The sequence below is a fragment of the Leucopleurus acutus genome (assembly GCF_964270905.1).
Source record: "Leucopleurus acutus genome assembly, chromosome: 18".
In the NCBI taxonomy this organism is placed as follows: domain Eukaryota; kingdom Metazoa; phylum Chordata; class Mammalia; order Artiodactyla; family Delphinidae; genus Leucopleurus; species Leucopleurus acutus.
In genome coordinates, this window is record NC_139160.1 from 67478411 (window position 1) to 67504790 (window position 26380).

Consider the following 26380-nt stretch of genomic DNA (forward strand, 5'->3'; position numbering starts at 1 on the left):
CGTGTGCAGTTCGGAGGTTAGCCCAGGAGATCATGAAATTTGCTGAGGTGTTCCCTTTCTGCCGTGATGCTGGTACATTCTAGTTCCCTGCAGTTCCTTCTTTTGGTCCTCCATCTTGAAAGTTATCCCACTCTGCTGCACACTTCTCAGAAGAGTCCTCAGGTCCAGGACCAAGAGATGGGAGGAAAAAGCACTAGGAGTTTGCTTCCCCTCTTGGGATCACAGCTCCTCTGATTAAAGAGGAAGGCTTTTCGAAACTGCAGGCTTCCACTGCTGCTGCTGTGGCTGGAATTGTGTCGGGGGTTAAGGCTCAAAAGAATAGACAAAAGAAGGGAAAAAAAGAGCTTGGATTTCCCCCCAAACTCTACTAGGAGTCCCCTTTCCAGTTGCTTCAACCAGAACTAGAGAACTTTTCCTGAAGCTCTTCTGTCCATGACTGGGGTCCACTTCTAGGTTTTAGATGACCTTGAGTCCAGGTATGGGGGGTACTGGAGGGGGCAAAAATAGGAAACACTTGCAGTTTGGTGGTAGTTCACACTCTGGTTTTCTTTCCCAATCCATCTGCTCCCATTTACCCAGGACCAGAATTCCTAAACACAAGGCAGTTTTGGTTTTTTTTCCCCCCAAATATTTATTTATTTATTTGGTTGCATGGGGTCTTAGTTGCAGCTCACAGGCTCCTTAGTTGTGGCATGCGAACTCTTAGTTGTGGCATGCATGTGGGTCAGTTCCCTGACCAGGGATTGAATCTGGGCCCCCTGCATTGGGAGCGTGGAATCTTAGCCACTGTGCCACCAGGGAAGTCCCCCACAAGGCAGATTTTACCCTCTTTTGATTTATACTGAATTTTTCAGGAATGTACATAACATGTAAAATCAGGAGATGCTGAATTTGACTTTGTTTAGACCTATATGAAAATGTGTTTATTATCTTCAAAAATCACCAAAGGCAGTACTGCCTGTGGCATTTGGGTTGCCAGCTTAACACACCCATTTGAACCTGCATTTGTAATTTTATATTCTCCAGTGATTCTTCATACACATGCATTCTTCTTTCTGCATACTATTTTGTGCTTTGCTTGAGATATTAAAATATTGAAATACTTATTATTTTATTATAAATTACTTAAATTTTATTTTACTTATACTATAGATGGGGCATCACAGTGATATTTTTGTATGATGTGCTTTTTTTATATACATAAATATATTTATTTATTTTTGGCTCTGTTAGGTCTTCGTTGCTGTGTGCAGGCTTTCTCTGGTCAAGGCGAGCGGTGGCTACTCTTTGTTGCGGTGCACGGGCTTCTCATTTCAGTGGCTTCTCTTTGTTGCAGAGCACAGGCTCTAGGCATGCAGACTTCAGTAGTTGTGGCACGTGGGCTCAATAGTTGTGGCTCGTGGGCTCTAGAGTGCAGACTCAGTAGTTGGGGTGCATGGGCTTAGTTGCTCCACGGCATGTGGGATCTTCCTGGACCAGGGCTCGAACCTGCATTGGCACGTGGATTCTTAACCACTGAGCCACCAGGGAAGTCCATATGATGTGCTTTGGCAGATTAAAGAGGGCTTTAAGTCTTTTGACATTATTCTTCTCTAGAGGTTCTTCTGGGGTTGGCCAGACATCTCTCTCTTCACGTAATTTCAGGGACTCACCACGTATTCTCTTGAGTGTGGTGGTCTCAGTGTAGGTGGACTTCTTACATGGCAGTTCAGGGCTCCAGGAGTGTTCCCAGAGCTCCAGAACACAGCTGCAAGAATTCTTATGACCTAGCATTGGCTGTCCCCAAAGGCCCTCTTCTATTGATCAAGCAAGTAACTAAGGGCCAGCCTGAATTCAGGAGAGATAAGGCAGGAACTGCTCAGAAAGGGCTGGTGCCAGGAAAGGCTTGTGCATGAGATAAGGACCTGGAGGGCCAAGGCTCCCTAGACTCCAGTCAATGAATAAACTACTTAACACCAAGTGAATCTCGACAATTCATAAAACAAATAGAGAGGAAGTCCCTTCATTGGGTGAATTTGCATGTAATATACATGCTATATTTCTCGTCCTTGTATAGAGCTGCCAAAGATATCCTTTGAATGCCTATATGCACAGAGCAAATATATATTTATTCAATATCACAGTGCTATGTGGGTGATAAAGTTAGTGTCTCTGCCCTTCAAGGCTACAGTGTTATTATATATAGATATAGATATAGATATAGATATATACAGGCATGCAAATATATATAAATCAAGCAGTATGCAAAAATTGTCATAGAAGAGGTTCACTAAAGAGCTTCATGAATCCAAAACAGAAATGCCCTCTTTTCATCTCTAACCATCTATCTGTAATTTCAACCCTGGCTTCCCATTGGAATCATGTGGGGAACTTTTAAACAGAATAACTGCCCCCCCCCTCAGATTATGGTTTAATTGAGGGATGGGCCCCAGGCATCAGTACTGATAAAGAGCTCTCCATACGATTCTAGTGGGAAGCCAGAGTTGCGACCAGTGCCCATTTCTCTACTTTCCTGATGATCAGACCACCCTTGGCTTCTTTGTAAATGGTATCACTCTTCCTGGGAAGGGGATCCGGCACGGCTGAGAGGGACCAGGAATCTGTAGCTCCAACAATTCCCCAGGTGATTCTTGTCATCAGGGAAGTTTAGTTAACACCGCTGGTTTCCAATCCCTTTGCAGTACTTAATGCAAATGCCACTCTGAATCTAAACTCTATCTCAATCTCAAATACAGAGGCCATCCCCACCTCTCAGTAAAATCCTAACTCCAATGCCAGCCCTAAATTGAATCCTAACCTAACGATTTACTTCAGTTCCTACCTTATCACCTACTTCAAATTTTGACTCAAAAACCCATTCATTAATACCTCAGAGGAAAAGACCCCATCTTTGAACCTATTTCCCCCATCCTGTTTGCCACCTTTATCAGCTTGTTTAACCCTACATGGGAGTCACTTGGTACTTTGGCCTGGAAACAGGCAGACCTCAGCTTGAACCTCAGTTCCACTTTCTGCAAGTTGTTTATCTCTAAGACTCACCTTTCCTTATCTGTAAAGTAGGGATAATAATACCTGCTTTATAGGATTGTTCAGAAGAATTAAGAAAGTAATGCCTAGGAGGCATTTAGAGTTAATAGATGCAGTTAACATTCTTACATCTATTATATCAACCTCTATGATGATTCCATTCCAGGTTTCAAGCCCAGAAACGTCCATCTAAACTCCTGCTTTAGAAAATCTAAACAAAATTTATTTGACAGTGTTGGTGCAGGTCAGAAAAAATCTTACCTTACTCAAAAACAATGAGAAAAATTATAAGGCAAGAATGGTTTGCTGAGCTTTCTGATCTCTTCCCCTTCTATCTGTCAATGAAAGTTCAGAAAGCAAGTTTTAAAAATTTAGACCTACTTAATTTGGAAATTTTTACTATAAGCACTAAAGGAATATTAGCAACAGGTGTTTCGTATTCTTTCTCTTTTGACTTCATTTATAGATCTACCACTGTTCACTCTGTTTATTTTTTGAAAAACTTGTTTTTCTTTTAAAGTTGTCATTACCTTTTCTCTAGGATTTAGGTTGTGTCATAAATCCACGTTTCTCTACTCTAAAAGAAGCAAAATCACGCATAGGGATGGTTTCAGCTTCAATATTTCCAATATTTTCGAAAATAGAGAATGACAAATGACTTTTTTAAACTGCAACTTCCCTTCATGCATTCCTCAGCGTGCACAGGCTCTCTCCTAAAAGTAGGACATAACCTACTTTTATGTCAGTTATTAAGATCAAAAGAAAAGAAAAAATACTTTTAACCTGACCTTAAAAATGGTTCCTTTTTTGGTAGAATGGGAATTAATGGAAATGGAGTTCCCAATAAAAATGGGAAAAGAAGAAAGATCATTTATAAAAGAAATATATTCTCATTAAATACATATGCCTTCAGATTCAGGGTCAATAATATTAAGGAAAAGAAAGTGTTTATTTAAAAAATATATATATGTATATATATATATACACACTTAAACTTGGAGAATGTGTATGTGTGTCAGTTCTCCAGGTTTAAGTTTTTAAACTACATTGTCAATGGAAATTATGATTGAAAATTCATTGCTGAGATATTTAACATTATTAAAAATTTTAGCAAAATGAACAAGAGTTGAGGGCTTCCCTGGTGGCACAGTGGTTGAGAGTCCGCCTGCCGATGCAGGGGACACGGGTTCGTGCCCCGGTCCGGGAAGATCCCACACGCCGCGGAGCGGCTCGGCCCGTGAGCCATGGCCGCTGAGCCTGCGCGTCCGGAGCCTGTGCTCCGCAACGGGAAAGGCCACAACAGTGAGAGGCCCGCGTACCGGAAAAAAAAAAAAAAAAAAAAAGAACGAGAGTTGGGGACAACCACATGGGAATTGAAGAAGAAAAGGTTATGCTCTATACTGAGAGAGCCAACTTCCTCTGACTCTTTTTCAGCTGGGCAAAAAGAACAATCCTATCCTTCCCTTTGAATTCTTTGTTGTGAAATTTTCATTCTCCCTCTTTGTGGCTTGTTCTTTCTCTTTGGTGTGGGTGCCTGCTGTAATGAGGACATTTTTTTTATATATATACAGCAGGTTCTTATAGTCATCAATTATATACACATCAGTGTAAACATGTCAATCCCAGTCTCCCAATTCATCACACCACCACCCCACCCCACTACCGCTTTCCCCCTTGGTGTCCATACATTTGTTCTCTACATCTGTGTCTCAATTTCTGCCCTGCCAACCAGTTCATCTGTATCATTTTTCTAGGTTCCACATATATGCGTTAATATACGATATTTGTTTTTCTCTTTCTGACTTACTTCACTCTGTATGACAGTCACTAGATCCATCCATGTCTCAACAAATGACCCAATTTCATTCCTTTTTATGGCTGAGTAATATTCCATTGTATATATGGACCACAACTTCTTTATCCATTTGTCTGTCAATGGGCATTTAGGTTGCTTCCATGACCTGGCTATTGTAAATAGTGCTGCAATGAACATTGGGGTGCATGTGTCTTTTTTTTTTTTAATATTTATTTATTTATTTTTGGCTGCACTGGGTCTTTGTTGCTGCGCACAGGCTTTCGCTAGTTGCGGGAATACGGAGCTACTCTTCACTGTGGTGCGCGGGCTTCTCATTGCGGTGGCTTCTCTTGCTGCGGAGCACGGGCTCTAGGCACGTGGGCTTGAGTAGTTGTGGCACTCAGGCTCGGTACTTGTGGCTCACAGGCTCTAGAGCGCAGGCTCAGTAGCAGTGGCGTACGGGCTTAGTTGCTCCGTGGCATGTGGGATCTTCCTGGACCAGGGCCCGAACCCGTGTCCCATGCATTGGCAGGCGGACTCTTAACCACTGTACCACCAGGGAAGCCCGCGTGTGTCTTTTTAAATTATGGTTTTCTCTGGGTATATGCCCAGTAGTGAGATTGCTGGATCATATGGTAATTCTACTTTTAGTTTTTTAAGGAACCTCCATACTGTTCTCCATAGTGGCTGTATCAATTTACATTCCCACCAAGAGTGCAAGAGGGTTCCCTTTTCTCCACACCCTCTCCAGCATTTGTTGTTTGTAGATTTTCTGATGATGCCCATTCTAACTGGTATGAGGTGATACCTCATTGTAGTTTTGATTTACATTTCTCTAATAATTAATGATGTTGAGCATCCTTTCATGTGTTTGTTGGCAATCTGTGTATCTTCTTTGGAGAAATGTCTACTTAGGTCTTCTGCCCATTTTTGGATTGGGTTGTTTGCTTTTTTTGATATTGAGCTGCATGAGCTGTTTATATATTTTGGAGATCAATCCTTTGTCCATTGATTCTTTAGCAAATATTTTCTCCCATACTGAGGGCTGTCTTTTCATCTTGTTTATGGTTTCCTTTGCTGTGCAAAAGCTTTTAAGTTCCATTAGGTCCCATTTTTTTTGTTTGTTTTTATTTCCATTACTCTAGGAGGTGGATCAAAAAAGATCGTGCTGTGATTTATGTCAAAGAGTGTTCTTCCTATGTTTTCCTCTGAGAGTTTTATGGTGTCTGGTCTTACATTTAGGTCTCTAATCCATTTTGAGTTTATTTTTGTGTATGGTGTTAGGGAGTGTTCTAATTTCATTCTTTTCCATGTAGCTGTCCAGTTTTCCCATCAGCACTTATTGAAGAGACTGTCTTTTCTCCATTGTATATCCTTGCCTCCTTTGGCATAGATTAGTTGACCACAGGTGCATGGGTTTATCTCTGGGCTTTCTATCTTGTTAATGAGGACATATTTTTAATTTCTCAGAAATCCATAAACATGCAATTAAAATGAAATAGAAAATGTTTAGCTCAAAAGACACAAGCTCTTTTAGCCAAACTTTTCAATTCCCTTCTACTATTTGTAGATTAACTTAGTTGTCTCCTGTCTGCAGTTGAGTGGTACTATATAAAGCAGAGTAAACAGTAAAAAGCTTGTTTCAGTTACAGAAGGAGCAATGTTTCAAATCCTAATTAGGATGTAAGAGTATCACTTATACAGATTTGCAAAGTGACCACAAACAGACTTGCCAATATGTGTGCACCATTGTTATTCGTTCTTAAAGGTGCTGCTTTGGCTAAAACAATGACAGTTGCTTCGTTGTGTTTCTTCCCCTTTTGGTTTGGATTGAATGAGATGGCAGCTTTATATGCTGTTACTGTGCTTTGTCACCTAACATGTAGAGCATTTCAGTCTAAAAGTTCTTTTTCCTTTAAGTTTCAGATAACATAAAATGAATTAAAGCCCTTTTTGGTCGATATGGCAGGTTCACAGGGTAGCAAAACATGTTTCTTTCAATGAGAGGCAACCTGGACAAATGCTGGGTGCATTTAAAATTCTGTTACAGGATGGGCATCACAATGGGGGAAATCTCAGTGGCGGGTTTGTAAAGGCTGACCAGAGGAAAAGGAGAAAGATACTGCTGTCTGAGATGGTGCCTTGGATTGGGAGCCTGAGATAGGAAGTAGAAGGTCAGGAACCAGGAGCTTGGCAGTAAAGCACTACAAACCCAACATGTGTCAATGGCAGAGGCTCTTTCCCTGGAAATATCAGGAATAAAACAATCTAGCAGAGGGGACTTCCTTGGTGGTCCAGTGGGTAAGACTCTGCGCTCCCAATGCAGGGGGCCCTGGTTGATCCCTGGTCGGGAAACATGCCCACAGACACAACTAAAAGATCCCACATGCCGCCACGAAGATCCCGTGTGCTGCAACTAAAACCCAGCACAGCCTAAATAAATAAATAAATATTAAAAAAAAAAAAAAGCAGTCTAGCTGAAACCAGGGGAGGGGACATTAGTCATAACATTTTTATCATAACATTCCTAATATCTCACAAAGCACAAATACCTACCTAAAGGGGAGCTTTTATTGTTTGCCGTGGACCAGGCCCTATGTTGACAAAAGCTTTCTTGGGACTGATCAAGGAATTCCAAAGGGACCAAGAAAAAGTTCAAGGGAGGTAGATTTCAGTCCGACCCAGAGAAAAACATCCTAACCAGCGAAGTGCTTCTCTTCAAGCTGCCTTACCCTGGAGAGTCACCCTCACCTGCCCCAGCACCCAGCAGCTCCCCTGGACGATTTCTGACTTCGTACACGCTCAGCCCTGCCACAGCCCATAACCCAAACAACCTACAGCCCAGCTGGATATTAGTTGCTCCTTCCCACAAGGGAGTGGACTTAGGCCTGGCCTGGCATCCCTTGCACTGGTCTGAGTAACTGGTGTTAACCAGAACCAGGCCTGGTGAAAGCACTGCGGTCCAGCCTTGCACCTTCCCTGCCCCTGGTTACTCACCCTGCTGGCCCTTCTGCCTGGCTCCCTGACACACGTGTTTTCTACTAGCTCTCCCCCAGGATGGAAGAGAGAAGCTGGCAGCCCTGCCCAGCTTACCTGCTTCCTTCTAACCGCTTTGCCCAAGGTTTGCCCTGTGTCGGGTTTTTCTCCCCTGGGGAACAGCGTCTCCATCAGCTGCGAGAAGGCTGGTGTTTCCGCGTCATTCCTGACCGGCTCATCACGTGGGTCCCTGACAACTGCCCACGGCCCGAGGCCGTCTGGCGCCGTTGCTCTTCTCACTGCCCATCTTCACCCTGATTTGACTCAGGTTTTCACAATGCTCCCTCAGACCTTCCACCTCCATTGCTCCAGCGTTTCTCCTGTTCACCTGTGCCCCGCCCACCCTGGACACCACTGGGTTCAACCAGCGGACGTCCTGCTCCCTCCTTTGAGTCACAAGGGGGAAGGGGGGGGTCTTAACTCTGTCCATCTTCCCCACATCATGTAGCAGGTGTTATCGGTGCCCCTCACCCCAAACCCCTTGGCATTTGCTTCCAGAGTCAAAGGCTACTTACAGCTGACCTTGAAAATCTCCACTTCAAGGTTTTTTCTTGCCTTGGAAACACACTGTGCCTGAGCACAGGGAAGTCAGAAACGCTGACAGTTAATTCCCCTGAAAGTGCCCTAAACCAATGGAGAATTGGTGGATGAATACCCATCCCCCTGCTCCTCAGCTGGGTTAATTCTGAGTTTTAATTCATAGTTTTCAGAGTTAGCTAGTGGGATTGAGTTCTCTGCCCACAGCGGTAATTTGCTTGATAATGACCCTTCATTGCCTTCCTTCCCTTCCCTTCCCTATCTCACATCCACCATGTCCAGTGTTTCCTGGGACCCTCTCTCACATAAACTACTTGCACTTGAGTCTTTATCTGGGGCTCTGCCAATGTGCGAGGCCTGACACAACATCTAGCCCACAGTAGGTGTTCAATAAATACATACATAATTAACGCTGGGCAGGCCATCTCTCGATTTTGCAGATGGGACTTTTGCATTGGGAGAGAGGCTACGCCATAGAACCACAAAGGATTCTTCCAGGAACAGCAACCTTCCTATGTAGAAATAGCTTTCCAACTAGGAGACCTGCAAGAGGAGCTGTGAGATGAAAACATGTGAAAGAAAGAGACTTTTCTCCACTTTGTGCCAGTTCACCCTCAGATGTGAAGGGGAGGGAACTAGGATCACAGGTTAGTTATGAAATTGTTCAGTTTCTGGAGCCAGCACGGTGCCTTTTATGGACACTGCAGTCCAGGGTGCTGTGCAGGGAGTGATTTTCCATCACGGTCTATATAATTCACAGCTTCTAGTCACTACAAGAGGAGCCAAAAATAATATAAGATATTCATACCCTAGAGTATTGTATTATAAACACATAAGTTCAAAATCATATATGAAATAAAGTTTTAATTATCATGTGGCCAGAATTTTCATAACACTCCTTTATGGCTGGTTGGCACTGCATTAGTACTTCTCTGTTACAAGTGAGGAAATGAGTCACAAAAACTGTAAAAAGACGTGCTGAAGATTCTACGGCTGCCATACGAGGACAGCTGGAAGAAAATGTTCCCAACCACTCTCCTCATACACTCAGGCCAACACGGGGTTTTCATCACAGTTTCAGACTCTCAAATCTTCCTGATATATTTTTATAAGAGAACAAAATCTTGTGGTTAATGAGTTATAGAAGACCCATTTGTGAAGGGCAGTTTGATGAAATTATATATTTTGGAGGTAAAATGAGAATGTGAAAATCAGATTTGTTTTTCCATAATAACTAAGAGTTTAACATGGTTGAACAAAATCAGATTTTTTTTTTTTTTTTCAGAACAGCTAGGAGTTTAATGCAGTTGAGCGTATGCAAAATGAGGTCCCCACCTCCAAGGAGCTGCCCTGCTGGGAAGTCTCTGAATTCCACATCCTTTCTATCAGAACAGGAGCTTGGGGATGGAGTAGACAGGATGGGACAGCCCAGGAGCGGTCTGCACCTGGAGTCTACACATGCTCATGGAGCAAAGAAAGATGCATGGAGGGAGGGGACCCAGGTGCAGGCAGCACATCACCTGCTGAGATGACTAAGACTGACAGTGAACCAGGCAGCGCTTAGCACTTAGGAAATCCAGAAAAACAGCCCTCTGTATTTCCTGGTTCCACATCTACAGATTCAACCAACCGGGGATTTGCCAAACTTGGATAGGGGGCAGGGGGAATTCCAGAAAGTTCCAAAAAGCAAAATTCGAATTTGCCACTTGGTGCCAACTACCTACATAGTATTTACATTGTAATTACAACTATTTACATAGCACTTACATTGTATTAGGTATTAGGAGTAATCTAGAGATGATTTAAAGCATGGGAAAGATGTGTGTAGGTTATATGCAAATACTATGCCATTTTATACAAGGGACTTGAGCATCTGTGGATTTTGTTATCTGTGGGGCTCCCTGGAACCAATCCCCCAAGGGGACTAAGTGCAATACACGGGTGTTGGGCAGACACTGAGGCGTGGCAGCCTTGCATTTGGGAACATAATGATCCAAACAGACAAGGAGTAACGTCTGGAAGCCACAGGACTGGCTAAAGGGACAGTCATTGGTCAGGCTACAAAAGTAGGCTTACAAGTCAAGAGACACTGGAACTGAGTGCTAAGTGGGGACAGAGTGTTCAGCCACTAGAGTGAGAAACAAGGTTGAAGAAAACCCAGCCACATGGAAGACTTGATCAGGACTCACTTGAGGAATGCAAACATGGAAGTGAATACTTCCCCAAAGCCTCCAAAAGGAACGAAGGTATGCTGACATCTTAATTTTAGGACTTCTGACATCCAGAACTGTGAGATAATAAATTTATGTCATTTTAAGCCACTAAGTTGCAGTAATTTGTTACAGCAGTAATAGGAAACCAATATAAATACCTTATGAAGACACAGTAGCCACTGAGAAACTATCAGAATAGTCATGATAGTTAAGTTTTAGGGAAATAAAATTGCTGGAGGAGACAGACAAAAAGTTGAATTAAAATAGAAAAAGAGCACATAAGAAGATTCAATCACACATAAACTTTCTGGAACTAAAAACACTTTAAACTAAAATATTAAGAGAAAATTGTCACTGTTAAGATCCAACTTGGCGGTATGGAAGACAAGTAGAACAAAAGCTTAAAAGACAGAATGAATATACAAAGAAATGGAAACTACAAGAGGGAAAAAAAACTCGAGAGATATAACTAAGGGAAATAACATAACTAAGAGGATTCCAGAAAGATAAAGAGATATAGGTTTGCTTTAAAATAGAATCAAATCTGCTGTGGTAGCATGTTCATGGGGAATGCACGCTCCAGGAAGCAGTGGGGAGGGAAATGGGAAGGGGGAGGATAATTATAAAGGGGGGCACACTGAGCTGCCTAGAGCTTCATAAGCAGCACAGCTGAAAGCTTGGCCCTGTGTGATGTGTTCAGGCAGGTGGGATAAACCACTGCATCTCAGAAAAGTCTTCCGGAAAGAGTAAAATTGACTGTCTAGCTCTCACTGGTGTCCTGTCTGCCACCAGCCAAAGGTCGGTGACTCCAATGACACAGATGTTAGATGTTTAGTTACTGTCCCACAGGTACCTGAGGCTCTGCTTTTTTTTTTTTTTTTTCCGGTCTCTTTTCTCCCTTTGTTGCTATCTGATCCTTGAATGCATATTTCATGGCTGATGCCCAGGGTGTCTGTTATCAAACCATCATTTGATTATATAACTGTCCTTACTTGTGCTTCGGCATTTTAAAAGAATGGAGCCTTAGAGAAATGAGTCACAGATAGTCAAAAGAGCCAATGTCTTAATAAATAAACCACTAGATTGAAAGTTAAAGCTGAGATTAGGAGATGGGCAATAAAATATCCATCATTAAACAAAATTTTTTTAAAATTAATTAGTTTGTTTGTTCGTTTGGCTGTGTTGGGTCTTTGTTGCTGTGCGCAGGCTTTCTCTAGTTGTGGTGAGCGGGGGCTACTCTTCATTGCAGTGCGCAGGCTTCTCATTGTCATCGCTTCTCTTGTTGCAGAACACGGGCTCTAGGCGTGTGGGCTTCAGTAGTTGTGGCATGTGGGCTCAGTAGTTGTGGCTCGCGGGCTCTAGAGTGCAGGCTCAGGAGCTGTGGTGCACAGGCTTAGTTGCTCCGCGGCATGTGGGATCTTCCGGGACCAGGGCTTGAACCCGTGTGCCCTGCCTTGGCAGGAGGATTCTTAACCAGTGCACCACCGGGGAAGCCCCATCATTAAAAATTAAATTGTTGGGCTTCCCCGGTGGCGCAGAGGTTGAGAGTCCGCCTGCCAATGCACGGGACACAGGTTCATGCCCCGGTCTGGGAAGATCCCACATGCCACGGAGCGGCTGGGCCCGTGAGCCATGGCCGCTAAGCCTGCGCTTCCGGAGCCTGTGCTCCACAACGGGAGAGGCCACAACAGTGAGAGGCCTGCGTACTGCAAAAAAAAAAATTAAATTAAATTAAATTGTTACTGCTTTAACAGAAACTCATCAAAATATCTACAAGAGGAGTAGGAAGCAAACTTGAAAGTAACAGATTGATGTATCAAATAACAGTGCGGAAAAATCAATTTTTACTGCTGTTTTATTTTCTAGAACATTTTCAAAGAAAGAGAAACAAGTTCGATTAAACTGTCAAATAATAAAAAAAAATCCCCAAGAAACTGTGCCTGTACTTTTTGCCAGTGCTCAGTGCTTGATTACATAAAGTTCAATAATAACATTAGGATCTCCTGGCTCTTGAGCCAGAGGACTCAGAGTCTATATATGTGTATATACATTGGTTCGAGGAGAACAGATCTGCTGCCATGAACCCCTTACTTCTTCTAATGCCCTCTCAGAAGACAGGTTTAGTGCTGGAAAACTCAGAATGAAAGTACCTGAATGAAACTCCAGAACAAGTCAAACTTTGGCAGCGAAGATGCAGGGCAGTTTTTCCAGCCAGAATGAGAGGATGGGTGGGAGAGGGCAGAAATGAAGAGATGCTGTGGAGTTTAATAAGAGGAAAGAGCTATTAAACGTATTTACTTCATTTTTTAAAATTGCTCTTTGGCCCTTTGGTCTCACAGCCAAAGCAAGGAAGGAATGAGGAAAGAGAAAAATCAGCACTGAAGAATATAGAATTTAGTCCAGTAGATTGTAACCAACATAGAAATTCACTGCAAAAGTTCTATGGGAGGAAGACATAAAGGGCCAGGTGAGAAGGGACAAATTGTGTTTGTTTTCCAGAAAACTGTCAACTCCAATTCTCATCAAGGATTCAGGGCCAGCATATAATTTCTAAACCTTAGAGTGTGCTGGGCACTGAGGGCTCCTGAGCAGAGAGCCTGAAGGGGCTGTGATGAGCTGGTCAGTTCTGCGGAAGGAGCAGTAAGTGGCAGCAACTGGACCAACCCAGGGAGTAGGAGGTGATTCCAGGTCATTTCAACCAGACCTCTAGGTGGAAAATCAAGAGAAATAAGATGATGTGTTGAGGATAGGGAATGTGTGCAAAATAGTGTGTGTATGTGTAAGTGAGAGCTTGTGCGAATGTAGAAAACAGGATGGGGCATGGTTCACTGGAGATCATGGAAGTATCAGTTATTCAATTTTTTAAAATCTTAAATCAGTTTAAGATTTTAAAAAAGAGAGTGAAAGGACTTCCCTGGTGGCGCAGTGGTTAAGAGTCCGTCTGCCAATGCAGGGGACACAGGTTCGAGCCCTGGTCTGGGAAGATCCCACATGCCGCGGAGCAACTAAGCCTGTTTACCACAACTACTGAGCCCGCGCGCCACAACTACTGAAGCCCGTGTGCCTAGAACCCGTGTTCCGCAACAAGAGAAGCCACTGCAATGAGAAGCCCGCACACCGCAACGAAGAGTGGCCCCTGCTCGCCACAACTAGAGAAAGACCACATGCAGCAACGAAGACCTAACGCAGCCAAAAATAAATAAATAAATTTTAAAAATTAAAAAAAAAAAGAGAGAGTGAAGAAGGGGACAGCCAATGAGAAATAAGCTCCGAAACAAGGTAGAAAGCTGAGTCTATCCCCCTGGCTAAGATATGGGGATAATTCCCTTCAGGATGCCTCAACATTGGGGACCACATTTTCTTTCTTTTTTTTGAAGTATTAGGTCATTTAGCTTATCTTTATATTTTTATTTTTATACATCTTTATTGGAGTATAATTGCTTTACAATGGTGTGTTAGTTTCCCCTTTATAACAAAGTGAATCAGCTATACATATACATATATCCCCATATCCCCTCCCTCTTGTGTCTCCCTCCCACCCCCCCATCCCACACCTCTAGGTGGTCGCAAAGCACTGAGCTGACGTCCCTGTGCTATGCGGCTGCTTCCCACTAGCTATCTATTTTACATTTGGTAGTATATATAAGTCCATGCCACTCTCTCACTTCGGGGGACCACATTTTCTAAGCTCCTATTGGAGACACATGCGCTGATAAGAATACTTGAAAATGAGTTCATCCCAGCAAATTCTACAGTTGCTGTATTAGCAGGGATTTTAACCTCTGCACTATTGATCCTTGGGGCAGAAAAATTCTTTGTTGTGAGAAGAGCTGTCCTGTACAGTGTAGGATGTTTAGCAGCATCCCTGGCCCTTACCCACTAGATGCCAGTAGCACCACTCTCCTAGGAATGGGGGTCAAAATTGCTCTGGTGGAGAATAACTGCTGTTCTGCAATAGACAGTAGCCCCATTTCAGTCCTAATCCTCCTTAAACTCTGCAGCATTTAACAGGATTGTCTGACCACACCCTCCTTTGGTAACCTCTCCTTTCTCTTGGCTTCAGTGAGGGTTTATTCCCTTGATTCTCCTCCTCTTCACAGCCAACTCTTTCTCAATCATCCGGAGGGTAGGTAGAGTCCTAGAATCTCCCCCGTTTTTTCTTGATGATTTAATCTGATATCCCCCCTGTTCCTTCAAAGTACCAAACTCCCAAGACCATGGGCGAAATTCAAAGGATATGGCTCCTGATAGAGCATGAGCTTTGGCTGGGTAACCGGAGCAGTGAAATCAGCTAAGTACTGGTGCTGCAAATCAACTTTTGTCCCTGAACTCGCCTCTGAAGTTCATACCCACACTTCTGAATTCTTTCTCAGAATTCCCCTCTGGATGTAGCTCTGGTGACTTAAGATGAACATGTCCAGAGATGACTTCTCTCTCTGCTCTAGAATGTGTTCCCTATGTTTGCTGATGGGATCTTCAGCTTTAGTGTCCCTGAAACATCTTTGTCTTCTCCCCCTAAAGGCACTGGGTCCTGGATCTTGATCTCTGCGTTGAGTCCATTTGTTTGTACTCCTGCAGTGTCTCTGTATCCGTGCCTTCCTCTCCACACCATGCTGCGTGGATCCTCTTCATCCCTCAACGAGATGCCTTTCTCTCCACTGTTTTCTCTCTCTCCATTTTCTACCATCTATCTACATGTTTTCTCAGAGCTTACATTTTTAAAAGAGGAAAACATGCATGAAGTTGATGCTGAAACTAGCATTAATTCTAACAAGAATTAATATTCTTGGATATATGAACTGATTGAAGATATTCACACCCATCTTAGTAAGATAGCATTTTCAATACATTTTTCAAATGTTTTAATGAAAAATTTCAAGCATACAGAAAAGTTGAAGGAATTTTGCAGTAAATGTCATATACCCACTGCCTAGATTCTAGAATTATTTTTACTAAGCTTGCCATATCACATATCTATTTGTCCTCCATTCTATCCATCTATCAATCCAGATAAGTTCCAAAGTAACTTGCAGGCACCAGTATATTTTACCCCCAATACTTCAGCATGTTAGAATTCAATATTTGTTGACAATTATTTTTTTTTGTAAGATCAACATGCAATGAAATGCTCAAACCTTAAGTGGACCATTCTGTGGGTTTCAACAATACATACACCTGTGTAACAAAACCCTCCTCAAGACAGAGTCTTGACATCACCCAGAAAGTTCCCTGATGCCATTTCCTAGTCAATCCCTGGAGGCAACCACTCCACCCCAGAGGCAACCACTCCGGAGGCAACCACTATTCTGATGTTCTTCCACCATAGGTTAGTTTTGCCTGTTTTAGAACTTCATATGAATGGAAATCATACAATATGTGCTCTTTTGTGTCTGGATTCTTTTAGATAAAAATAATATTTTCAAGATTCATTCGTGTTGTTTCATGTATAAGTAGTTTGTTCCTTTCTATCGCTAAGTAGGATTCCACTGTGTGAATATACCACAGTTCATTTATCCATTCTCCTATTGATGGAGACCTAAGTGTTTCCAGTTTTTGGCAACATTTTCAATAAAACTGTACTTTTCTTTATCATTTATTAAAGTTTGTAATATATTTTTGTTGTTTTACTCAAATGTGGACTAAGAATAATCATAATACCAATTCAATACAAAATAAATTTTTATCACCTTCAATTTCATAGTCACAGAAAGTTATATTAAATATACATATTTTTTTTGCAAAGTATTATGAAAGGGTGAGCAATAAAAACTTTAAAGCATAAAAATGTAGAGAATTCCCTGGTGGTCCAGTGGTTAGGACTCCAAGCTTCCACTGCCAGGGGCCTGGGTTCGATCCCTGGTCGGGGAACTAAGATCCTGCAAGCCGGGTGGTGCGGCCAGAGGAAGAAAGTTATATTAGGATAAACTTCTAAGGAGGAAGTGGAAAACAAATACGAGTTTGAAGGAAAATGAGAAACAATGTGAACTATCCAACCGTTAAAGATGATCTGTGTTTCTTAAATGGATGATGTAAATAATAAATTGCCTGGCATTTAGATTCCACTGGATACATTTGAAAGAGCAATATTTATAATATTCCCGAAATGTCAAATTTATGATGAAAACTATTAGATGTCAAAGTAAAATTATGCTAAGGAGTTCATAGTTTTCCCAAAGTATTTTCCAGAGCTCATTCAAAATACCAACAAGACAAACAGAAGTCCTCCTTGATGCTTATTACCCTAAATTGGAGCCTGGGTTCTAACTGATTACTCTGTAGCTGTAATTGTCATCTGTGAATCCCAACAGGCCTTGAGAATACTACCAATTAGGCAATTTTCATGGATCCGTTTTGGCCTTATTTTATATCTCAGAAAACTGAAACTGAGGTAAGCCTTTGGGCCAAATGCAACCCAGATGGTCAACCAATGTGGTTTCATTCACATGCCCCTCTTTTTTGGTCTGTGGCCAAGCTCTGACCCCAAAGCAGAAGTGAATTCACAGCTTTTCACTGGGAAGATTTAGGGTCTTCCACCATCTTCTTTATTTTTTTCCACTCATGTGGCTGGAATACTCCAAAGGAAATCATAGGTGTCTTTGCATTGGTTATTTCATTTTTCCTCTGAGGCGGCCTCTTTTGGCTGAGTTTGAATAGCCACAGATCCTGTTACAGAAAACAGTGATTACAGAATTTAATGGGTTCCTCGTGTATTATATTTAGCTGTGTCTATAGATATAATATGAAAAGAGCTCACTAATTTGTGGAAAATATAGTAAAAGTGGTGGGAATGGCATAAATAAAACCACTGACTGATAACATTTTAATATGAGTAACCTGGAGACTTTACAGAAATCTAAGGGTCATGGGTAGACTCAACCATTCTCTTTTTCCCAGAAAATGTTCACTTTTTTTTTGGCTGTGCCATGTGGCATGCAGGATCTTAGTTCCCTGACCAGTGATCAAACCTGTGCCCCCTACAGTGGTTAAGAATCCGCCTGCCAATGCAGGGGACACGGGTTCGATCCCCAGTCTGGGAAGATCCCACATGCCGCAGAGCAACTAAGCCCGTGAGCCACAACTACTAAGCCTGCGTGCCTAAAGCCTGTGCTCCACGACAAGAGAAGCCATCGCAATGAGAAGCCTGCACACCGCAAGGAAGAGTAGCCCCCGCTTGACACAACCAGAGAAAAGCCTGCGTGCAGCGACAAAGACCAAACGCAGCCAAAAATAAAATTAATTAATTGAAACAAAAAAAAACGGGCTTCCCTGGTGGCGCAGTGGTTGAGAGTCCACCTGCCGATGCAGGGGACGCGGGTTTGTGCCCCGGTCCGGGAAGATCCCACATGCCGCGGAGCGGCTGGGCCCGTGAGCCATGGCCGCTGAGCCTGTGTGTCCGGAGCCTATGCTCCGCAACGGGAGAGGCCACAACAGTGAGAGGCCACTGTACTGCAAAACAAAAAAACAAAACAAAACCTGTGCTCCCTGCATTGCTAGTGTAGAGTCTTAGCCACTGGACCGCGAAGGAAATGTTCACTTTTAATGTGTCAGGACTGCAGAGTGCTAAGGACAGAATGTACCCCCTCCCCCAATTTATATGTTGAAATTGAAATCTCCATTGTGATAGTATTAGGAGGTAGGACCTTTGGGAGGTGTTTAGGTCACGAGGGTGAAGCCCTCATGAATGGGATTAGTGCCTTTATAAAAGAGGCCCCAGAGAGCAACCTCAGCCTTTCTGCCATGTGAGGACACAGTGAGAAGATAGCCATCTATAAGCCATGAAGTGAGTTCTTACGAGACTCTGGATCTACTGATGTTTTGATCATGGACTCCCCAGCCTCCACAACTGTGAAAAATAATTTGTTGTGGAGTCTTTCAAGATGGCAGAGTAGAAGGACCTTGAGCTTACCTCCTCTCATGAGCACACCAAAATCACAACTAACTGCTGAACAACCACCTGTTAAAAAAGACTGGAACCTACCAAAAAAGATTTTCTACATCTAGAGGAATAAAGAAGAAACCACGGGCTTCCCTGGTGGCGCAGTGAGTAAGAGTCTGCCTGCCAATGCAGGGGACACTGGTTCGTGCCCCGGTCTGGGAAGATCCCACATGCCGCAGAGCGGCTAGGCCCATGAGCCATGACCACTAAGCCTGCATGTCCGGAGTCTGTGCTCCGCAACGGGAGAGGCCACAACAGTGAGAGGTCCGCATACCGCAAAAAAAAGAAGAAACCACAACAAGATGGTAGGAGGGGCACACTCAAGATATAATCATATCGCCTACCACCACCCAACACTTGGCATTACAGGGCACAGAGCATCCATGGCTGGAGGGAACTCCTGAAGGGACTGAAGCAGCAACCATGGCTGGAACTCTGTTTAACTTTCCCCTCTCATTGTGCCTGCTGTCATAATCATTTCTACAGACCCCAACGGAGATGTCATAAACAAAAACAATCAGGACTTTAGAAAAGTATCAATGCCTGCAGCAGCCATGCAGCTGACAGGGTCTTCATGCTCCAGCTGGGTATCAGGCCTGAGCCTCTGAGGTGGAAGAGGCTAGTTCAGGACATTGGACCATCACAGACCTCCAGGCCCCACGTAATATCAATTGGCGAGAGCTCTCCCAGAGATCTCCAACTCAACACTAAGAACCAGCTCCACTCAATGACCAGCAAGCTCCAGTGCTGGACACCCCATGCCAAACAACTAGCAAGACAGGAACACAACCCCACCCATTAGCAGAGAGGCTGCCTAAAATCATACTAAGTTCACAGAAACCCCAAAACGCACCACCAGACACAGTCCTGCCCATCAGAAAGACAAGATCCAGCCTCATCCACCAGAACATAGGCACCAGTCCCCTCCACCAGGAAGCCTACACAACCCGCTAAACCAACCTCACCCGCTGGGAGCAGACACCGAAACAATGGGAACTATGAACCAGAAGCCTGCGAAAAGAGGACCCAAAAAACAGTAAGTTAAGCAAAATGAGAAGACAGAGAAATATGCAGCAGATGAAGGAGCAAAGTAAAAACCCACCAGACCAAACAAATGAAGAGGAAATAGGCAGTCTAACTGAAAAAGAATTCAGAGTAATCATAGTAAAGATGATCCAAAATCTTGGAAATAGAATGGAGAAAATACAAGAAACATTTAACAAGGACCTAGAAGAACTAAAGAGCAAACAAACAATGATTAACAGCACAATAAATGGAATTTAAAATTCTCTAGAAGGAATCAATAGCAGAATAACTGAGGCAGAAAAACGGATAAGTGACCTGGAAGATAAAATAGTGGAAATAACTACCACGGAGCAGAATAAGGAAAAAAGAAGGAAAAGAATTGAGGACACTCTCAGAGACTTCTGGGACAACATTAAACACACCAACATTCGAATTACAGGGGTCCCAGAAGAAGAAGGGAAAAAGAAAGGGACTGAGAAAATATTTGAACAGATTATAGTTGAAAACTTCCCTAATATGGGAAAGGAAATAGTCAGTCAAGTCCAGGAAGCACAGAGATTCCCATACAGGATGAATCCAAGGAGAAACACACCAAGACACATATTCATCAAACTTTCAAAAATTAAATACAAAGAAAAAATATTAAAAGCAGCAAGGGAAAAGCAACAAGTAACATACAAGGGAATCCCCATAAGGTTAACAGCTGATCTTTCAGCAGAAACTCTGCAAGCCATAAGGGAGTGGAAGGACATATTTAAAGTGATGAAAGGGAAAAACCTACAACCAGGATTACCCTACCCAGCAAGGATCTCATTCAGATTTGATGGAGAAATTAAAACCTTTACAGACAAGCAAAAGTTAAGAGAATTCAGCACCACCAAACCAGCTTTACAACAAATGCTAAAGGAACTTCTCTAGGCAGGAAACACAAAAGAAGGAAAAGACCTACAAAAAGAAACCCAAAACAATTAACAAAATGGTAATAGGAAGATACATATCGATAATTACCTTAAATGTAAATGAATTAAATGCTCCAACCAAAAGACACAGGCTCACTGAATGGATACAAAAACAAGACCTGTATATATGCTGTCTACAAGAGACCCACTTCAGACCTAGGGACACATACAGACTGAAAGGAGGGGATGGAAAAAGATGTTCCATACAAATGGAAATCAAAAGAAAGCTGGAGTAGCAATTCTCATATCAGACAAAATAGACTTTAAAATAACGACTATTACAAGAGACAAAGAAGGACACTACATAATGATCAAGTGATCAATCCAAGAAGAAGATATAACAATTGTAAATATTTATGTATCCAACATAGGAGCACCTCAATACATAAGGCAAATGCTAACAGCCATAAAAGGGGAAACTGACAGTACACAGTAATAGTAGGGGACTTTAATACCCCATTTTCACTAATGGACAGATCATCCAAACAGAAAATAAATAAGGAAACACAAGCTTTAAATGATACATTATATCAGATGGACTTAATAGATATTTATAGTACATTCCATCCAAAAACAACAGAATACACTTTCTTCTCAAGTGCTCATGGAACATTCTCCAGGATAGATCATATCTTGGGTCACAAATCAAGCTTGGTAAATTTAAGAAAACTGAAATCGCATCAAGTATCTTTTCCGACCACAGCACTGTGAGACTAGATATAAATTATAAGGAAATAACTGTAAAAAATAAAAACACATGGAGGCTAAACTATACACTACTAAATAACCAAGAGATCACTGAAGAAATCAAGGAGGAAATAAAAAAAAACCTAGAAAAAAATGACAATGAAAACACAACGACCCAAAACCTATGGGATGCAGCAAAAGCATTTCTAAGAGAGAAGTTTATAGCAATACAATCCTACCACAAGAAACAAGAAACATCTCAAATAAACAACCTAAACTTACACCTAAAGCAATTAGAGAAAGGACAAAAAAAAAACCCCAAAGTTAGCAGAAGGAAAGAAGTCATAAAGATCAGAGCAGAAATAAATGAAATAGAAACAAAGAAAACAATAGCAAAGATCAATAAAACTAAAAGCTGGTTCTTTGAGAAGATAAACAAAATTGATAAACCATTAGCCAGATTCATCAAGAAAAAAAGGGAAAAGACTCATATCAACAGAATTAGAAATGAAAAAGGAGAAGTAACAACTGACACCGCAGAAATACAAAGGATCATGAGCGATTACTACAAGCAACTATATGCCAGTAAAATGGACAACCGGGAAAAAGTGGACAAATTCTTAGAAAAGCACAACCTTCCGAGACTGAACCAGGAAGAAATAGAAAATATAAACAGACCAATCATAAGCATTGAAATTGAAACTGTGATTAAAAATCTTCCAACAAACAAAAGCCCAGGACCAAATGGTTTCACAGGCAAATTCTTTCAAACATTTAGAGAAGAGCTAACACCTATCCTTCTCAAACTCTTCCAAAATATAGCAGAGGGAGGAACACTCCCAAACTCATTCTATGAGGCCACCATCACCCTGATACCAAAAGCAGACAAAGATGTCACAAAAAAAGAAAACTACAGGCCAATATCACAGATGAACCTCGATGTAAAAATCCTCAACAAAATACTAGCAAACAGAATCCAACAGCACATTAAAAGGATCATACACCATGATCAAGTGGGGTTATCCCAGGAATGCAAGGATTCTTCAATATATGCAAATCAATCAATGTGATAAACCATATTAACAAATTGAAGGATAAAAACCATATGATCATCTCAATAGATGCAGGAAAATCTTCGACAAAATTCAACACCCATTTATGATAAAAACTCTCCAGAAAGTAGGCATAGAGGGAAGCTACCTCAACATAATAAAGGCCATATATGACAAACCCACAGCCAACATCGTTCTCAATGGTGAAAAACTGAAACCATTTCCACTAAGATCAGGAGCAAGACAAGGTTGTCCACTCTCACCACTATTATTCAACATAGTTTTGGAAGTTTTAGCCACAGCAATCAGAGAAGAAAAAGAAATAAAAAGGAATCCAGGGCTTCCCTGGTGGCGCAGTGGTTGAGAGTCCGCCTGCCAATGCAGGGGACACGGATTCGTGCCCCGGTCCGGGAGGATCCCACATGCTGCGGAGCGGCTGGGCCTGTGAGCCATGGCCGCTGAGCCTGCGCGTCCGGAGCCTGTGCTCCGCAACGGGAGAGGCCACAACAGTGAGAGGCCCGCGTACTGCAAAAAAAAAAAAAAAGAAAAGCAACACGGGAAAAGCAACAAATAACATACAAGGGAACTCCCATAAGTTTATCAGCTGATTTTTCAGCAGAAACTCTGCAGACCAGAAGGAAGTAGCATGATACATTTAAAATAATAATTGGACAGATTTATGTCAGGCAAGAGCTGCTGTGATGGTTTATGTTGATGCTAATAAAAAGTGGGTGCCAGCTGGTGGTTCAACTGGGTTCAGGAGAGTTCATATATATCATCATACAGGCAGCAACACGTTCAGAGTGGTGGGCAGGAAGATTCAGGACCATCAGGTCGTGATAAACGGTGCGGTTCCTAAAGGGTTGAAGTACAATCAAGCTACACAGACCTTCCACCAATGGTGGGACGCTAGAGAGGTGTATGGTCTCAACTTTGGCAGCAAAGAAAACGCCAATGTTCGCAAGTGCCATGATGCATGCCTTAGAAGTGTTGAGTTCACAGGAAACAGGGCCAACATCACCTAGACAAAATTCACAGCTACCTGCCCATGTTCAGAATGGCCCATCACAGGAAGAATTGGAAATTCAAAGAAGGCAACTACGAGAACAGCAACAACAAAAGGAGCTGGAGTGGGAAAGGCTGGAGAGAGAAAGGATGGAAAGGGAGAGATTGGCGAGGGAGAGGTTAGAAAGGGAAAGGCTGGAGAGGGGGCGACTAGAACAGGAGCAGCTGGAGAGAGAGAGAGGAGAGGGAGGGGCTGGAGAGATGGGCCCGGGAAAGGCCAGAACGAGAGCCACAAGAGCAGCTAGAAAGGGAGCAGCTGGAAAGAATATCAAATGCTGCTGCCCCTGCCTCTGAGGAGACTTCTCCAAACTCTTTGCGGGGAGACTCCTCTGCTTCTGAGCCAGGCTTGCAGGCCGCCTCTCAGCCGGCAGAGACTCCAGCCCGACAGGGCATTGTCTTGAGACCACCTGCACCCCCACCCCCTCCTCCACTCCCACCAGGTCCTGCCCAGGCATCAGCCGCGCTCCCTCCTCCCCCAGGACCCCTCCCCCTCTCCACTTCCGTCCTGGTCCTTGGGCCTCCACCTCCTCCACCACCACTTCCTAATCAAGTATCCCCTCCTCCTCCACCACCTGCCCCTCCCCTCCCTGCATCTGGATTTTTCTCGGGATCCACATCTGAAGACAACTGCCCTTTGACTGGACTTGCAGCTGCAATTGCTGGAGCAAAACTTTGTAAAGTGTCATGAATGGAAGATGCCTCTTTCCCAGTTCATTGGTGTGAATTCGGCCTTATCTAAAACAGATAAGGAAAGGGACCCCTTCCTTTAAGGGGTAGTGGTTTAATGCAAGAAATGAGTGCCCTGCTGGCCAGGAGGAGAAGAACTGCTGAAAAAGGATCAACAATAGAAACAGAACAAAAAGACGACAAAAATGAAGATTCAGAGCCTGTAACTTCTAAGGCCTCTTCAACAAGTACCTGAACAATCTGAACAACCTGAACAAGTACCTGAACACCTGAACTAACAAGAAAACCTTGGGAAAGAACAAATACAATGAATGGCAGCAAGTCACCTGTTATTTCCAGACCAAAATCTGCACCTTCTTCGCAGCCCAGGGGAACGGAGTCCAGGCGGAAGCAGGACATTCTAGATGAAATGAGAAAAGAATTAACTAAGCTAAAAGATGAGCTCGTTGATGCAATCAGGCAGGAACTGAGCAAATCAAATACTGCATAGAGAAACAAACTAAGGAGAGATAGGACTTTAATCCGGAGAAGGAAAAAAAAACCCTACAAAGAACAACTGTTAACAACAACCTACATTTTGTGAGCTGTAAGAAGAAAATGGAGACAAACAGTCGGAAACGTACTTTGAAAGCCTTCAGACATGACTACTCTGGCAATAAGCTATTTCCCTCCCAGTTTGCTGCTTTTTTCTGACCTTTACAACAGGATGGGAGTCATACAGGAGTTCCTGTATCAGTTATGCAGAAAATACTAAACCTGTCAGGCAAGATCGCCATGCTTTGAAATATTTTCATGTCAAGAGGAAAAATCCCACATTTTCCACAATCCACACTACGATAAAGAGGAGAAAGGCTTGAGAAGTTTTTTTCAGAGAAGGCTGATGAAGAATTTCGCAAGTTAACGCTATTGTATTGTAAACGTTTCTCTCAGGTTTGTCTTCCTATCATATTCGATATTCCATGAATAACTGAGGTCAGCCCTACGCAGGTTAAGATCATAAGATGTGGAACAAATGGAATTGTATGTGCTTTCACAGGGTGATATTTATAAGAAAGTGTCCTAAAAATGATTTATCCAGAGTGAGGAATTTTAGAACGATAGGAAATCTCTCGAGTTAGACTTCATGCAATTTTGTAGATTCAAACATAAAATTCATCCAGAATCTAAAGATGTAGATGCCTTCCTAAATTGTTACAAATGCTTTACCAAGTCTGTGACTCCTACATAACACAAACCAGTGGTCAAATGTAAAACAATATATTGTAGATTTACTGTAGGTTTTCAACCTTTTTTAGATTTATGTGTGTGGACATTTTTATAATGTAATTACAACTACCACAAAATTAGCTTTTTTATTTGTTTTATTTTATTTTATTTTTGGCTGTGCCACACAGCTGGCGGGTTCTTAGTTCCCCAACCAGGGATTGAACCTGCGCCCTTGGCAGTGAAAGTGCAGAGTCCTAACCACTGGACCACCAGGGAAGTCCCAAAATTAGCTTTTTTAATTGCAGACAGTAATGCATGTCAAACTAATATGTAGTGGCCTTTTCAAGGCCTAGTCCCAGGGAAAAGATTTTGCAGAGTATAGGGGAGTGGGAGGAAGGGAAGGAATAATGTTTTACTTAAAGTTAATTTCCGCACTATCTTTTTTTCTCAATTATTTGCATGAATAATAATGAGGAATATTTTGTGGTTTTAATTGGTAAGTACGTTAACAGAACCAAGTACTTCATCTTTTACATCATGTCTTCAGCTATTTATATTTTAACTTTGGTAAGTTCAATGGTCTGAAACATGATTCTGAGCTTCACGTGAATTATATCTTACTGCGGAACTCAAAACAGCCACATAGCACAGGGACGTCAGCTCCCTGTGCTTTGTGACCACCTAGCGGGGTGGGATAGGGAGGGTGGGAGGGAGACGCAAGAGGGAAGAGATATGGGGATATATGTATATGCACTTTGTTCTATGGCAGAAACTAACACACCATTGTGAAGCAATTATACTCCAATAAATATCTATTAAAAAACGCTAGATCTTAAAAAAGAAACTGGTTTATGCACTAAAGTTTTGTGCCTTGATCTAATATTAACATGATGTCTGTGTAAAATGACAAAAAGAACCAATACTGAATCACATTACATTTCCTGTCATCCTGCATTATCCCAGATTGCTAAATGTGTTCTTTCTAAGAAGTTTGATTGAACTACTGTATACATTTACTGTTCTATGTGACCGTTTTGTCATTGTTAAGAGATTTCAGTAATTAAAATGGGAAACAGAAGCTTAGGTTATTTTCCTTATCAAAACTATGTTCCTTGAAGCCACATTATTATGACAGCTTTCATGCTCTTGTACAT

The 26380-nt window shown here is 42.4% G+C and overlaps 1 protein-coding gene and 1 pseudogene across 3 annotated transcripts in view; one reads left to right on the top strand and one right to left on the bottom strand.

The window, feature by feature from the left end:
• LOC309974611 (protein enabled homolog) overlaps positions 1 to 24510 on the top strand; it is a 39592-nt pseudogene extending 15082 nt beyond the window's left edge. Inside the window, exons 2-3 of the transcript in view lie at positions 22955 to 24247; positions 24284 to 24510. The product of the transcript in view is annotated as a protein enabled homolog (transcript). The remainder of the gene's footprint in view (positions 1 to 22954; positions 24248 to 24283) is intronic.
• The window catches only part of DOCK9 (dedicator of cytokinesis 9), a 378599-nt gene that overhangs the window by 299598 nt on the left and 52621 nt on the right, over positions 1 to 26380 (bottom strand). The gene's annotated exons all lie outside the window — the stretch shown is intronic.